The sequence below is a fragment of the Tribolium castaneum genome, chromosome 11, assembly GCF_031307605.1.
Source record: "Tribolium castaneum strain GA2 chromosome 11, icTriCast1.1, whole genome shotgun sequence".
Taxonomy (NCBI): domain Eukaryota; kingdom Metazoa; phylum Arthropoda; class Insecta; order Coleoptera; family Tenebrionidae; genus Tribolium; species Tribolium castaneum.
In genome coordinates, this window is record NC_087404.1 from 1,979,329 (window position 1) to 1,994,939 (window position 15,611).

The following is a 15,611-nucleotide window of genomic DNA, read 5'->3' on the forward strand; positions in this document are numbered from 1 at the left end:
TTGAAACATAATATTTTATATATATATATATAATAAATATAATAAATAATATATTATATTATTAATACATTATGCTTCAAACAAAAAAAAATAACGAAAATAAACTCTATATATATATATATATATACCCAGCTATCTTTATCAAGCCCTGTATGTTCTATAGACACTAAGAAGCCCGGGCTTTCCTTTGTACTTAGAGCTGTATATTCTGCACGAAAGCATTCTATAATTAAAAACTATTATGCGCAACCGCAGAGTGGTAAGTTTTTTCAATATACAGTTGAAAACATATTTCTCAGCTTTCACAAAGCCCACTATGTATTACTTACTATATGAGTCCCGTTTGTATATTCTGAGGAGGTTTTGCGCATTATACGAAGCCCGACAGTGTTGTCAATATTTACCTAGTACGCAGTTCCTTTCAATAAAATAACAAATATCCAAATCTTCAATAGGGCTGCACTTATCTGGTTTCTAGAAAATATTATGCACTTTTTTTAACATATTTGAGAGTTTACTTAGTGTAGTGTGTTGGTTTGTACTACCAGAATGGACAGAACTAAATTTCTCATAAGTTTAGCTGCTCAAAATGAAACAGGTAATTATGCATCTTTATTACCATTTTTACGCCAAAGTTTAGATAAATAATTATTAATATACAGCGTTGGGCAAGTCTGGAACCAAGCGTTTTGTGCCTAAACTATGTATTTTACGCAAAAGCTACTTAGTACATCATCAACTGCTTTAAAAATGTGATCATTTTTCTAGAATAATTTTTTTCGAAATTCCTTTTAGTTTTGGAGTTATTCAAAAAAAATTTTTTTTTAAATGGCACCCTACCACGGCGATTTGTTTGGTAAAAGCTAATGTTCTAAAAATAACTTCTGTTTTAATAAAAATAATTTTAAATCAATGTTTTTTTTAATAAATTATAGAACTTCCGGCCTGAAATCATTCCAAATATTATTCTAATTTGGTCGAAGTGGTTGTATCCATTGATGATTTTAATCCACTAATTTGATTCGCCAAAATTTTCGCAAACATAAACATCTAGGGATACAACCACTTCGGCCAAATTCGAAGCTTCGGTACGAATTTGGAAGGCAAATTTAATAATTTATTTAAGAAAAAATACTGGTTTAAAATTAATTTTCTTAAATTAGAAGTTATTTTTGGAGCATAACCTTTTACCAAAAAAATCACCGTAGCAGGGTGCGATTTGACAAAAAACATTTTTTTCAATAATTCGAAAACTAAAATAGCTTCAAAAAAATTTATTCTTGAAAAATAATCACATTTTTAAAGTAGTTGGTAATGCAGTAATTGGTTCTTTCGTCGAGTACATAGTTTAGGCACAAAACGCTTGGTTTCATACTTTTGCCCAACGCTGGATAACGTAAAATTGTTGCAGCACATGTGACAGACGTGGGTGAAGTTACTCATTTACCTAAACGTCAAAGGTCTACATACTCCAGACCACCTTCTTCAGAATCAAGAAGTGTAAGTTTTTTTGGAACAATTATAGGCAGTTTTTTCAAACTTATAATCTTGTTTAATTTAAAAATTACTCAAAAATTAGCTTTTTCTATTAAATACGTGATGCTTAAATTATTTTTTATTTTTTCTGTAATATTTTTAAATAATTATTATTAATTAAACATTACCTAAAAATTGAAAAGTTTTTCTAAAAAAAATAGATTTAATCGTTGCCAGTAAATTGAAATTTTGTTGAAGGAAAAATTAAATGTTTTTTTTTAAGAGCACAAGCAGTTTTCAAGATTTTGCGAGCTCTGGTAGTGAATATGTACCTCCTGATAAACATCCAACTACTAATTTTAATTGGTCAAATTCAGATTCTGCCCAGCCTTCTCCTGATATTCCATATCTAAAGCAGGTAAATAATTATTAGATTGTGGTTTATTTCGTCATTATGACTTTGAAACTTACTTTTAGATTACCACATCTCAAGATCGAATTAAAATAGATCCTACTTCGTTACCTGGTGTAGGTTGAATTAATTATTTTAAATAGTGTTTAATTTCCATTATATTCAGTGTTCAAAAGATACGTGCAGACCACTTGAACAAAATCCTTGTAACGAAACCGAGCCACATGCTCTTAATGATTCTCTTACCCGTATTCAAAAGCCAAACCAAGATTATATTAAGAAGCAATCTGCTAGGGAAAGGCCAACAATATGTCCTATTTGTTTTAATGATGTTAGCACCCATTTTACACGCCATCTACTTCGACACCACAAAAAGAGTAAAGAAGTGCAGCTCCTTGAAAGTCATAAACCTCGGAGCAAAGAACGTTTAGCTCTAATTGAGTCATTAAGAAAGCAAGGATACTTTCATCTAAAGAATGAAAAAGGGATTTTGAATCCTGTCAGAACCTCAAAAAACCCAGATGTTGAGTATTTTGTTTGCACATATTGCTTAGGTTACTTTAGTAAGAAACTTTTGTATAAGCATGTCAAAGGTTGTAAAAAACGCCCTCCAGACGAAGCAACGCCTGGAAATAATTGTCTAGCCAGATCTCAAACTTTTGCATCATTACTTGTCGTAAAAAATGATGAATTTTTGAAAAAATCTCGTCTGAAAAAGGAAGTTTTTGGAATAATGCGTCCAGACGAGATTAGTGCAGTAGCGAAAAATGATTCAATAATTTGTTTGTATGGAGAAACGCTATTAAATAAACACAAAAGACAACAAATTGCTACCGTTGTTTCAAATAAGATAAGAGAAATGGCCAGATTATTGATTGCTTTAAAATTAATGGACAGAACAATTTGTACTCTTTTTGACGCTTTAAAGCCTGAAAATTTTAGGCATTTGGTATCGGCAGCTAAAGAAATAAGTGGCTACAATGCCGAAACAAAAATGTTCAAGGCACCCTCGCTTGCGTTGCATATGGGCACTAATTTGAAAATCTTATGTGACGTAGCCTTAAAAGTTGTCATTGAAAAGAGACATTTGCCGAACTTAAGATGGGAAGATGATAGAGAAAAGAAAACAGAAATCAAGGAACTGAAAAAACTAATAAGTGGTCATTGGTGTAATGAGCTTTCAAGTTTGGCTTTGAAAAACTTAAAAGAAAAACATTGGGAAAAACCAACAGAACTACCTCTAACAAGCGACATTTTAACGTTACAAACGTTTATTAGTGAACAGGCGGACAAAGCATATAATAACTTGATAAATGAGGGAAAAACAAATATGCGACAAAATTATAAAACTTTAGCACAATGTGTTTTGGCTTTAACAATAATGTTCAATCGAAAACGTGTTGGCGATGTTCAGTATTTAAAATTGGCAACATACATTTCGGCTGACAAGAACTCGGTTATTGAAGGTGAACAAGCATTTATGCGTTCTCTCACATCGGTGGAACAAATTTTAAGTAAACGATTTAAAAGAGTGGTCACTGGTGGTAAAGGCTCTAAACCAGTTCCAATTTTATTTTCCATAAAACTACAAAAAATTATAGATTGTCTAATTAAAATCAGAACCGAAACATCTATTGTGCCAACATCAAATCCTTTCCTATTTGCAAATCCTGGATCTCAAGACAGATGGATGAATGGAAGCAACGTAATGAGAAAACTTGCTTCTAGTTGTGGAGCAAAAAATCCTAATCTTTTAACATCTACCAGATTTAGAAAACATATTGCTACGACTTTACAACTAATGAGTATGGAAGACAATGAAATGGAACAGGTTGCTACATTTATGGGTCATACTAAAAAAACACATGCAGAATTCTATCGGTAATATTTTATTTTTGAATATTTTTATTTCACTTTACATATTTATGTAGATTACCGCAAGATATTTACCAGACGGCCAAAGTGGCTAAGATTCTTTTGTTATTAGAAAAAGGAAAAGGCGAACAGTTTAAAGGAAAAAGTCTAAATGAGATTGAATTAGAGCGAGATATCTACTACAGTTCGGAATCAGAAAGTGAAACAGATGAAGCAATACCACTTGCAGAAAAAGTTCTTAGAAAAGCGGCAAATGCTCCATTACAAAATAAAGAAGAAAAGAAAAACGAAAATGCAGAAAATAATACAAACACAGTCACAGAACAATTAAATCTAGAAGAGGAAGTATGTAATAGCAACATGGAACAGGAAGCAGATGCAGAAGTAGAAGATGTTAATGGGAATTCAAAGAAAACAGAAAATACGAATAAAAGTATTGGAAAGAAAAAAGGTAATTATAATATATACAATAAGTTTTACGTTTATGGTGTTTGTTTTATAAAAAAAGAAAATAATTCAGAAATGGAAGTAGACACTAATAACAATAGAAAGAATGCAGGAGGAAAGAATAAGCCTCTTGGAAAGAAAAGTGGTATGTCCTAATCATTTAACTTTAATTAAATACCATTTGGACATTTTTATACTCGCACAAACAAAAAATATGATTATTTTAACACGAAATTTCAGTTCGAAGGTGATGATAGTTACACTTACGCTAATCATATTTTATGTGTTTGGGGTTGAAAAAGATTACACTGTATGTTAATGATATTTGTTATGTAGAATCTTCAAACTCTGTGCGACATCGATGGTCAGAAAAAGAAAAAAGGATCGTGCTGCATCATTTTCGTGGTCACATTCTAAAGAAAGTTGCTCCGAAGAAACATGAATGCGAGGAACTTATCTCTCAACACAATGATATTCTTGGGTGTGTAAATTGGGTGCTAGTGAAAACATTAGTGTACAACACATACCGTAATCAATAATTTGTTCTTTGAGTTTTAAACTGTTATTTTGTGATAGTTGTTTGAATTGTCTGTATTTTTTTCATATTGTATGTTTGAATTTGAATTGCTGTTTTATGTTTGTGGTTTGCATTTTCTCTATTATTTGTATTTAACCAATAATTTGTACTTTGAGTTTTGTACTGCAATTTAGTTTTTGTTGTTTGAATTTTTTATTTTTCTTAATAAATGTTTTAATTCAATCCGTTTACTGTTTTTATGGTATATTATTCAACCTTTTCGGTAATTATAAAACAAAATAATAAAATGAAATGTAAAAAATGTGATTAATTTATTGATAATTACCACTAAGACTGTTTTATCATCTTGTTTCACCTTTATTTTATAGTGGTAAATGAGTTTTTTTTTTAAGTTAAATGACTAACGGTTATCTCTTTATTTATTTTAAAGTGTGAGCATTGTGAGAATATTTTTTATTTGCTGAAAAAATTAGTGGCTCTGAGAAGAGCCAGTCGTCATTTCTTGTGGAATCTTCTGTCCGGGAATCACTCGTGGATGATGTTGTCATTTACTGCCTACATAATAAATTTACAGTGATTTTACAGCTTTTATATAAAGGCCTGAAGTTTTGTTGCTTTCTAAAAAAGAATTTATTTCAACAAATAATTCTAAATTAATTTATAAGTTACTTACCAATAGTCTCATAATGTAAATAGAATATAATTAAGAATTCATTAAGTTTAATTAGACAGCTAACTATAATTACATCGAGTGAGTTTAAAGTAACGCATGAAATTCGTAATTCTTATCAAAAATATTAATTTTATTATAAAAATTAAAAAAAAATTGTTTCGCGGTCGGCTCACCTATAAGTAAAATAAGTAGCACAATTGTAAAGACCTATTAGTAAATCTTCCAATTATACTAAAAAAATGATATCGTTTCATTAAAAAAAAACTATAATGACGTAATAGCGCCGCCATATTGGCCGCCATGACTAATCCAGTTAGGTCAAATTTGGGCTCAATTATAATACTAAGTTACCTGTTTTTGCATTTTTTTTATTTTTGAAAAATAAAAGAATTAAGAATTTTGTGCCTTACTTTAAACTCACTCTGTATATTAAATATAAAAATAATTAAAATAATATTATAATGCTTGTGCAAAAAACTGGAAAAAATAGATTTTTTTTCGAGTCCGGGGGACTTGTGCTCATTAAACCTATTGCTTGAATTTATGTTGGGATGTATTTAGTTAGCGATGCGCGTTTGCCCGAAGTCGGGCTTCGTAAGTAGGTGTCGGGTTTGGTATCCACCGGAGAATATGTCTTTTTGGGCTTGGTAAAGGCGGTTAATACGTCTATTATATATATATATATATATATATATATATATATATATATATATATATATATATATATATATATATATATAGATGTACATTTGCGGAATTCGAGATCACTTTTTGTACATACATGCGGAATCCGAGATCTTGAGATCCGGAGGGCGGATCTCGGAACGAACAGACCAGTTTTTCGGCATCTACGGGGTCCAGAGGTGCAGGAGACGGAATATTAGCCGGATCTCATTTTCCGCATTTACACCTAGATGTATATCATTTGTAGTTCTGAGTTTGATACCCTAGGGGTCGCGTCGATCGTTTTTGTACGATCGTTTTTGTATAAAACTTAAGAGGCACAAAAGACCAAATCGAGATCTGAAAATGGCAACACCGTGTGGATCTCGAATTTCGCAAAAATACCTCAAAATGTGTATATGGGTGGATCTCTACTTGTGCATAAATGCTTTAAAAGTGAATTAAATTATATACACAGGAAAGTTGATTCCGTAGATCAGTCTATGTGTACCAACGATGCAATAGATGGTTTAAAATCCCAACACCAATTGATATAATGATTGTCAAAATTGAATAAACAATTTAGCAAGATGCAAAATTATTTTTTTGATATTTATTAACATTCTAAAATTGAATTTATTGTTTATTATTGTTATATTAGGTGTTTACTTAACAGAAATTTAGAAACACTTTAGAATACATCCCTTTGGATTGATAAATAAAAAAATGCGTTTTATTGTCATCCTGGTAAATGGTTTATCCTATTATGCTTTTTAACAAAATTTGGAGCTACTTTTAGCAAATATTAAATACTAATGAAAAAAATTGAAAAAAACGTTAACATCTTCTTTTTATACGAAATGATTTAGTTTCCACTTGGTGGCAACAAATAAATTTGAATGAAATGTTGACTTAACAAATAACGATATTTTAATATTCAAATTTTCTGAACAACTAAGGCGATATTGTTCAGTAATTTGTTGTGGGTAAATTGTGCTTTAACGTTAGATAAGGAAATTATAAACAATTACTCGAAAAGATATCTGTTTACACCAATATAACAGCCTGAAAGTTGAGCGGCATACTTCGTTAATATTTTTAGTTTTAATTATTTTTTGGCTTTATTTAAGCACGTAGGAACATAATTTTTAGATACACATATTTGTAGTAATCTCCTTAATCTTAAAAAAAAGAATATTGAAAGAAATTGCCAAAAAAATAAGAAAAATTCGGAAAAATTGTAATCGACATCCCATTTTAGTAAATAATCTCGAGTAATATCAGTAAGATGCAGAAGGGAGATTTTTCTCAATTTTAGTCACACGAAGTTATTGTTAAACGAAAACATTCTATTGAATAAAAGATAAACATCCTTTTATGACACAATTGATTATTTTAATCTGGTTTATTGACAATAATTTTAAACTTAATTGTTATAAAATAAATAAAGATATTTCCGATGGAAAATAATAATATTTCTGAGAAAATAAGTGATTTTGAATAGTAATTTGTTGGACCTAAAGCTTTGCTAAAGAATTTGTTAAAAACAACCGAAAAAATAACCATTTTTAGCTATTACTTATTAAATAATATAATGGAGTTCTAAAACATTTATTTAACTTGTTTTGTTGTCTGTATGCTTTATATTTTACGAGTCAGATTTGAGAGGGTTTTTGCTTCAGCCACTAAATAACAATTTATGGACAACGATCATTATAAACAATTATCAATATCTCGGCTCCTAATTGAAATATAAAATAAAACCGACGCTATTTGATAAAGCGGAGAATAGCCTAGGATGGATAAAACTAACCCCCATCGCCTACATTAACAAAAATATTGACCTCTGAAAAATTTAATTTGGAATATTTTCAATTTCCAAGAATTCTGAAATTTAACGCATGCGTTCTTCATTTATGAATGTAGAAAACGTGTGTTCTCTTATTAGTCTTCATCATCATGTCTTCAAGAATGGAAGGCCATGATGACCATGATGGTGAGTATTAACACTGCACATAAAAAATCTAAAACCAGTTACGTGATATTTGTTTTTATTTGAAAAAGTTTAGTAAACATTTGCTAGTATCATTAGAATTATTCTCGTAAATGAGATTGAATTCAGATTAAAATGTAGGTCTTTTCAATTTATTTCAAAACCTTTGTTTTATTATTTATTATTAACACATCTTATAAACAATTGACGATATCTCGGCTCCTAATTGAATTAGAGAGATGAAACCAATGCCAATCCATAGAGCACAAAAAAAACTAGGGCTGGCTTGGTCGACGTTTTTCCAGCGGCTGTATGGACATCTTCGGGATAAGAATGTTTACCTCAATATAAAAAACAACGCGAATTTTAACTTTTTGTGGATTTGCAGTTACAATTTTTCAAAGCTTTTAATTGTTTTTCAAATATTAACAAAACTTTAATGTCGAACCAATATTTCTTGCTACATACGTTACAGAATCATTCGTTTTAGATAATAATACTCGCTGTTCATTTACGGAGGATTCTTGGGACTCTATAAAGGATCCGGAGTATTTCCCGCCCACGGAAACAGAACCTCAATTTCGTGTAAAATATTATAGATTAAAATTAGTGAAATCCAAATATTGAAATTAAATTTTATTTTAGGATATTTTTTCATATCCAAGTCCTCTTTTAGAATCGGTAAAAAACGTAGATTATTTTGTAGGTGTTCAGCGTTTTTTATTTTCTGAATGTATTATAGAAAAGCGATGATAATGAGCAGGGTTTAGATGAGGGGGGTAACAAGTCGCCAACAATAAATATACAGAGTGTGGTTACCTTTCGTGACGGGATCAGAGTTGATAAAACAGAAGGTAAAAGAAACGATATAAAAGAAGAAGAAAGTGTTTTGCCTAATGATGAAAATCAAGAGCTGTTTTTGGCTGATTCGGAACTTACAATTTACAGTGCAAATGAGGTTATTAATTATATTGAGGAATTTGTAGTCATTCTCATTTGAATGTACATTTTTAATGTTTTAGTATTCAAATTCAAAAGTACAGCTCTCCAAAATGAAACAAAGGATATGGGATAAACGCGATGTTTGCTTATATTGTTACGAGAATGTAACAAATTTCAGTCGTCATATATTGAAAAGACATATGTCTGAAGTGTCAATTCAGCAGCTTGAAAAAATGCCCAAAGGAAGTATCGAGCGAAAACAATTCATAGCTATGCTCAGAAAAAAAGGAAATTTTTTATCACCTGCACAAAACGAAATCAAAGTTGTTAAAAAACCTGTTAAGGAAGTGGATCCATCAAACATTCTTCCTTGCGTATACTGCAAAGGTTTTTACATGAAAAGATATCTAAAACGTCATGTGAAAACATGTCTACAACGACCTACCACCAGTGGTGCTGAAGACTTTAGGACAGCGGATGCTCAAAGTTACTTAGCATTTCGAAGTGTTGATCAAAAGTTTATTGATGAACTTAGATTCAAAGAAGGCATTTTAAATATGAGATGCGATAATATAGCTTTTATCGCGAAATCTGATCCACTAATTTTGTCCTTTGCTGCATTTTATGCAAAGCGCCATAGGCATAATCATTTGAATAAAGTGACAAAAAATAAAATCCGAGAACTGGCGCGCTTGTGGAAAGATATGAAAAAATATATTAACGATAAAAACTTTTTTGCAGCTCTTAAGCCTGAAAATTTTAAATACTTCGTTTTAAGCACGCAAAATATAACCGGTTACAATCACAACTCTCAAAAGTTTGAAAAAGCACCATCACTAGCCCTCCACATGGGAACTACGTTAAGAAAAGTTTGTGAATTTGCGTTCTCAGAAATTCAACAAAAAAATCATATTTTTATATCAGGTTTGGACATTTTAAAAAAGACAAAAGACATAAAGGTGTTGAAAGAGTTGATCAAAAATAATTGGAACGCAGAAGTAAGCAGTGTTGCAAATCAAAATCTAGTTGAAAATCAGTGGAACAAGCCAACTATTATTCCTCTAACTTCGGATATTAAAAAACTCAATGGCTATGTTAAACTTAGGGCTGAACAATGTGCCGACAAATTAAAAAAACAAGAAGATGACAAAAAATCTTTCAATGATTTACAAAAATGCTGCTTTACTTTGCTAATTACTTTGAATCGTAGACGAATTGGCGAACTTGAGCGATTGGAATTAGAAAGTTACTTAAAGAAAAATAATGATTTAATATCAGAAGAATTTGAACAGAAATTGACGGAGACAGAAAAATTTCTTTTGAAAAAGTACAAGCGTATTCGCATTAGAGGCAAACGTCACAAACCCGTACCTGTTTTAATTTCCAAGGAAGTACAGGAATACATAAATTTATTATTGTTAGTACGAAAAAATTTCGTACCTGAAAGTAATGCTTTTTTATTTGCAACATTAAAAAAAAACAGCCCTTTAGACGGTTACGCTGCATTAAGATGGTTAGCTCAATCATCAGGTGCAGAGTATCCTAAGGCATTAACGTCAGGCAAATTAAGAAAACACATCGCGACAATTTCACAAATTTCTGACTTATCCTCTTCCGAACTGGAACAGCTATGTACATTTCTAGGACACACTATGACGACTCATCAAGATTTTTATAGGTAGGCAATAGTGACTATTATTTTAATTGCTACTAACCAGTAATGATCAGGTTGTCTCAAGAAACTTATCAAACTGCAAAATTAACAAAACTTTTGCTAAAATCTCAAAACGAATCAGTTGACGTAGACGATATGAATCAGGAACTTGGCTCAGACGGTGATAACGATCAAAGCGATGATGACGAAGTGATCAATGTTGTACCAAGTACAAGTAATGGTTCTGGTAACTAGCATTTTTTTTAATTTTTGTTTAAAAATTTATCGAAAGGTGAAGGTATCGGCCAAAACTTGAAAGAAGAAATAATAACAAATTCAATAAATGTTGATAAACGGAGTGAACAGAAGTCAAACGGAAAAGGCAAATCTAAAAAAGCGAGCCGTTATAATCTTGATGATTCAACTGAAAATCTCAGTAATGGTAAAAACAAATACAATTTGGAAATAGTTTAGTATTAATTTTATATTTATAGAAACAACAAATCCGCAAGTGATTGAAACTTCAAAGAAAATTGTTCATCCTAAAGTTAGATGGACCAACGAGCAAAAGAAAGTGACAAAAGCGTATTTTAAGCGCAACATTCAGATTCGAAAACCACCAACTGAGTCAGAAATTGAGGAATTTAGGAAGAAATATCCAATCATGGAAAATAAGGATTGGAAGAAAATTAAAGTATTTGTTTACAATGAATATTCCAAAAAATAATAACTGTTTTGCTGTAATATGAATAATTTTTTGTTCTGTTTTCTATTTTTTGCGTGCAACTAAGTTGGTTTAAGTTAATTTTTTTAATGAGTTTATTGTGAGAGAGTTTGCTTTTAATTTAATGCGATCACTTGTTTTTTGTGTTATTTTTTATTGTATTACAATGAATTTGTGTTTGAGTTTAATTTTGTAATTTGTCTTATAATAAAAAAAGCTTCTTAAATAAATTTAATTATTATCTCAGTGTAAATTTTTTTATTTGTATTAAAAAGTTTGGGCTCTGAGAACTGCCATTGGGTATTTATTGTGGATATGTGCAGATCGTGAATGTTTGTGTCTTCCTGGCATCATCTTAAATCGAATGAAATTTTTTTAATACTTTCCATATCTGACAATATATTGCGAGCCGGGCGTGAATGTGTTCTTATCTAAGAAAGAAATTAATTATTAAAAACAAAATAAAAAAAGATATAAATTACCGACATACTGTTTAGCGAATCTGAGATTTGTGTATATAAAATAAATTGTTAAGTGACAGAAGTGTATAAAGTGAGATCCGTACTATTGGCAACGTTGTATGGATCTCGCTTTCCGCAAATTTTTGCTTGTATATACGTATATACACAAAGTGATCTCGAATGTCGCAATCTGGTACTGACCTCGAATTGCTCACTTTTGAAAACAACTTGAACTTTTTTGTTTATCAACATATTAGAAAACCAGTTTTATATACACGTGTATATTTCTCTTTGTATTTTAGCGCGCCAAAATTTTTCCGGCTAAGTCCATTACTTCGAAGGGATCTCTAATTGAACATTATATATATATATATATATATATATATATATATATATATATATATATATATATATATATATATATATATATATATATATAGTCCTTTATGCGGAATCAGAGCTCCATGTATTTTTGTTCAATTAGAGATCCCTTCGAAGTAATGGACTTAGCCGGAAAAAAATTTTGGCGCGCTAAAATACAAAGAGAAATATACACGTGTATATAAAACTGGTTTTCTAATATGTTGATAAACAAAAAAGTTCAAGTTGTTTTCAAAAGTGAGCAATTCGAGGTCAGTACCAGATTGCGACATTCGAGATCACTTTGTGTATATACGTATATACAAGCAAAAATTTGCGGAAAGCGAGATCCATACAACGTTGCCAATAGTACGGATCTCACTTTATACACTTCTGTCACTTAACAATTTATTTTATATACACAAATCTCAGATTCGCTAAACAGTATGTCGGTAATTTATATCTTTTTTTATTTTGTTTTTAATAATTAATTTCTTTCTTAGATAAGAACACATTCACGCCCGGCTCGCAATATATTGTCAGATATGGAAAGTATTAAAAAAATTTCATTCGATTTAAGATGATGCCAGGAAGACACAAACATTCACGATCTGCACATATCCACAATAAATACCCAATGGCAGTTCTCAGAGCCCAAACTTTTTAATACAAATAAAAAAATTTACACTGAGATAATAATTAAATTTATTTAAGAAGCTTTTTTTATTATAAGACAAATTACAAAATTAAACTCAAACACAAATTCATTGTAATACAATAAAAAATAACACAAAAAACAAGTGATCGCATTAAATTAAAAGCAAACTCTCTCACAATAAACTCATTAAAAAAATTAACTTAAACCAACTTAGTTGCACGCAAAAAATAGAAAACAGAACAAAAAATTATTCATATTACAGCAAAACAGTTATTATTTTTTGGAATATTCATTGTAAACAAATACTTTAATTTTCTTCCAATCCTTATTTTCCATGATTGGATATTTCTTCCTAAATTCCTCAATTTCTGACTCAGTTGGTGGTTTTCGAATCTGAATGTTGCGCTTAAAATACGCTTTTGTCACTTTCTTTTGCTCGTTGGTCCATCTAACTTTAGGATGAACAATTTTCTTTGAAGTTTCAATCACTTGCGGATTTGTTGTTTCTATAAATATAAAATTAATACTAAACTATTTCCAAATTGTATTTGTTTTTACCATTACTGAGATTTTCAGTTGAATCATCAAGATTATAACGGCTCGCTTTTTTAGATTTGCCTTTTCCGTTTGACTTCTGTTCACTCCGTTTATCAACATTTATTGAATTTGTTATTATTTCTTCTTTCAAGTTTTGGCCGATACCTTCACCTTTCGATAAATTTTTAAACAAAAATTAAAAAAAATGCTAGTTACCAGAACCATTACTTGTACTTGGTACAACATTGATCACTTCGTCATCATCGCTTTGATCGTTATCACCGTCTGAGCCAAGTTCCTGATTCATATCGTCTACGTCAACTGATTCGTTTTGAGATTTTAGCAAAAGTTTTGTTAATTTTGCAGTTTGATAAGTTTCTTGAGACAACCTGATCATTACTGGTTAGTAGCAATTAAAATAATAGTCACTATTGCCTACCTATAAAAATCTTGATGAGTCGTCATAGTGTGTCCTAGAAATGTACATAGCTGTTCCAGTTCGGAAGAGGATAAGTCAGAAATTTGTGAAATTGTCGCGATGTGTTTTCTTAATTTGCCTGACGTTAATGCCTTAGGATACTCTGCACCTGATGATTGAGCTAACCATCTTAATGCAGCGTAACCGTCTAAAGGGCTGTTTTTTTTTAATGTTGCAAATAAAAAAGCATTACTTTCAGGTACGAAATTTTTTCGTACTAACAATAATAAATTTATGTATTCCTGTACTTCCTTGGAAATTAAAACAGGTACGGGTTTGTGACGTTTGCCTCTAATGCGAATACGCTTGTACTTTTTCAAAAGAAATTTTTCTGTCTCCGTCAATTTCTGTTCAAATTCTTCTGATATTAAATCATTATTTTTCTTTAAGTAACTTTCTAATTCCAATCGCTCAAGTTCGCCAATTCGTCTACGATTCAAAGTAATTAGCAAAGTAAAGCAGCATTTTTGTAAATCATTGAAAGATTTTTTGTCATCTTCTTGTTTTTTTAATTTGTCGGCACATTGTTCAGCCCTAAGTTTAACATAGCCATTGAGTTTTTTAATATCCGAAGTTAGAGGAATAATAGTTGGCTTGTTCCACTGATTTTCAACTAGATTTTGATTTGCAACACTGCTTACTTCTGCGTTCCAATTATTTTTGATCAACTCTTTCAACACCTTTATGTCTTTTGTCTTTTTTAAAATGTCCAAACCTGATATAAAAATATGATTTTTTTGTTGAATTTCTGAGAACGCAAATTCACAAACTTTTCTTAACGTAGTTCCCATGTGGAGGGCTAGTGATGGTGCTTTTTCAAACTTTTGAGAGTTGTGATTGTAACCGGTTATATTTTGCGTGCTTAAAACGAAGTATTTAAAATTTTCAGGCTTAAGAGCTGCAAAAAAGTTTTTATCGTTAATATATTTTTTCATATCTTTCCACAAGCGCGCCAGTTCTCGGATTTTATTTTTTGTCACTTTAATCAAATGATTATGCCTATGGCGCTTTGCATAAAATGCAGCAAAGGACAAAATTAGTGGATCAGATTTCGCGATAAAAGCTATATTATCGCATCTCATATTTAAAATGCCTTCTTTGAATCTAAGTTCATCAATAAACTTTTGATCAACACTTCGAAATGCTAAGTAACTTTGAGCATCCGCTGTCCTAAAGTCTTCAGCACCACTGGTGGTAGGTCGTTGTAGACATGTTTTCACATGACGTTTTAGATATCTTTTCATGTAAAAACCTTTGCAGTATACGCAAGGAAGAATGTTTGATGGATCCACTTCCTTAACAGGTTTTTTAACAACTTTGATTTCGTTTTGTGCAGGTGATAAAAAATTTCCTTTTTTTCTGAGCATAGCTATGAATTGTTTTCGCTCGATACTTCCTTTGGGCATTTTTTCAAGCTGCTGAATTGACACTTCAGACATATGTCTTTTCAATATATGACGACTGAAATTTGTTACATTCTCGTAACAATATAAGCAAACATCGCGTTTATCCCATATCCTTTGTTTCATTTTGGAGAGCTGTACTTTTGAATTTGAATACTAAAACATTAAAAATGTACATTCAAATGAGAATGACTACAAATTCCTCAATATAATTAATAACCTCATTTGCACTGTAAATTGTAAGTTCCGAATCAGCCAAAAACAGCTCTTGATTTTCATCATTAGGCAAAACACTTTCTTCTTCTTTTATATCGTTT

The 15,611-nt window shown here is 30.7% G+C and overlaps 3 long non-coding RNA genes and 1 other non-coding gene across 4 annotated transcripts; 3 read left to right on the forward strand and 1 right to left on the reverse strand.

The window, feature by feature from the left end:
* Positions 1 to 241: 241 nt before the first annotated feature.
* LOC135267336 (uncharacterized) lies at positions 242 to 1,998 on the forward strand. Its single transcript, XR_010335774.1, has 3 exons — positions 242 to 598; positions 1,412 to 1,500; positions 1,760 to 1,998. It is a non-coding gene; the product is annotated as an uncharacterized LOC135267336 (long non-coding RNA).
* Positions 1,999 to 2,104: 106 nt separating this feature from the next.
* On the forward strand, positions 2,105 to 4,903 carry LOC135267335 (uncharacterized). Its single transcript, XR_010335773.1, has 3 exons — positions 2,105 to 3,769; positions 3,820 to 4,355; positions 4,547 to 4,903. It is a non-coding gene; the product is annotated as an uncharacterized LOC135267335 (long non-coding RNA).
* A 4,161-nt stretch (positions 4,904 to 9,064) lies between these two features.
* Positions 9,065 to 11,517, forward strand: LOC135267310 (uncharacterized). The gene is made up of 3 exons (XR_010335731.1): positions 9,065 to 10,697; positions 10,748 to 11,115; positions 11,168 to 11,517. It is a non-coding gene; the product is annotated as an uncharacterized LOC135267310 (long non-coding RNA).
* Positions 11,518 to 13,032: 1,515 nt separating this feature from the next.
* LOC103312425 (uncharacterized) lies at positions 13,033 to 15,485 on the reverse strand. The gene is made up of 3 exons (XR_010335793.1): positions 13,853 to 15,485; positions 13,435 to 13,802; positions 13,033 to 13,382 (listed from the first exon to the last, which is right to left on the reverse strand). It is a non-coding gene; the product is annotated as an uncharacterized LOC103312425 (transcript).
* Between the last annotated feature and the right edge of the window lie 126 nt (positions 15,486 to 15,611).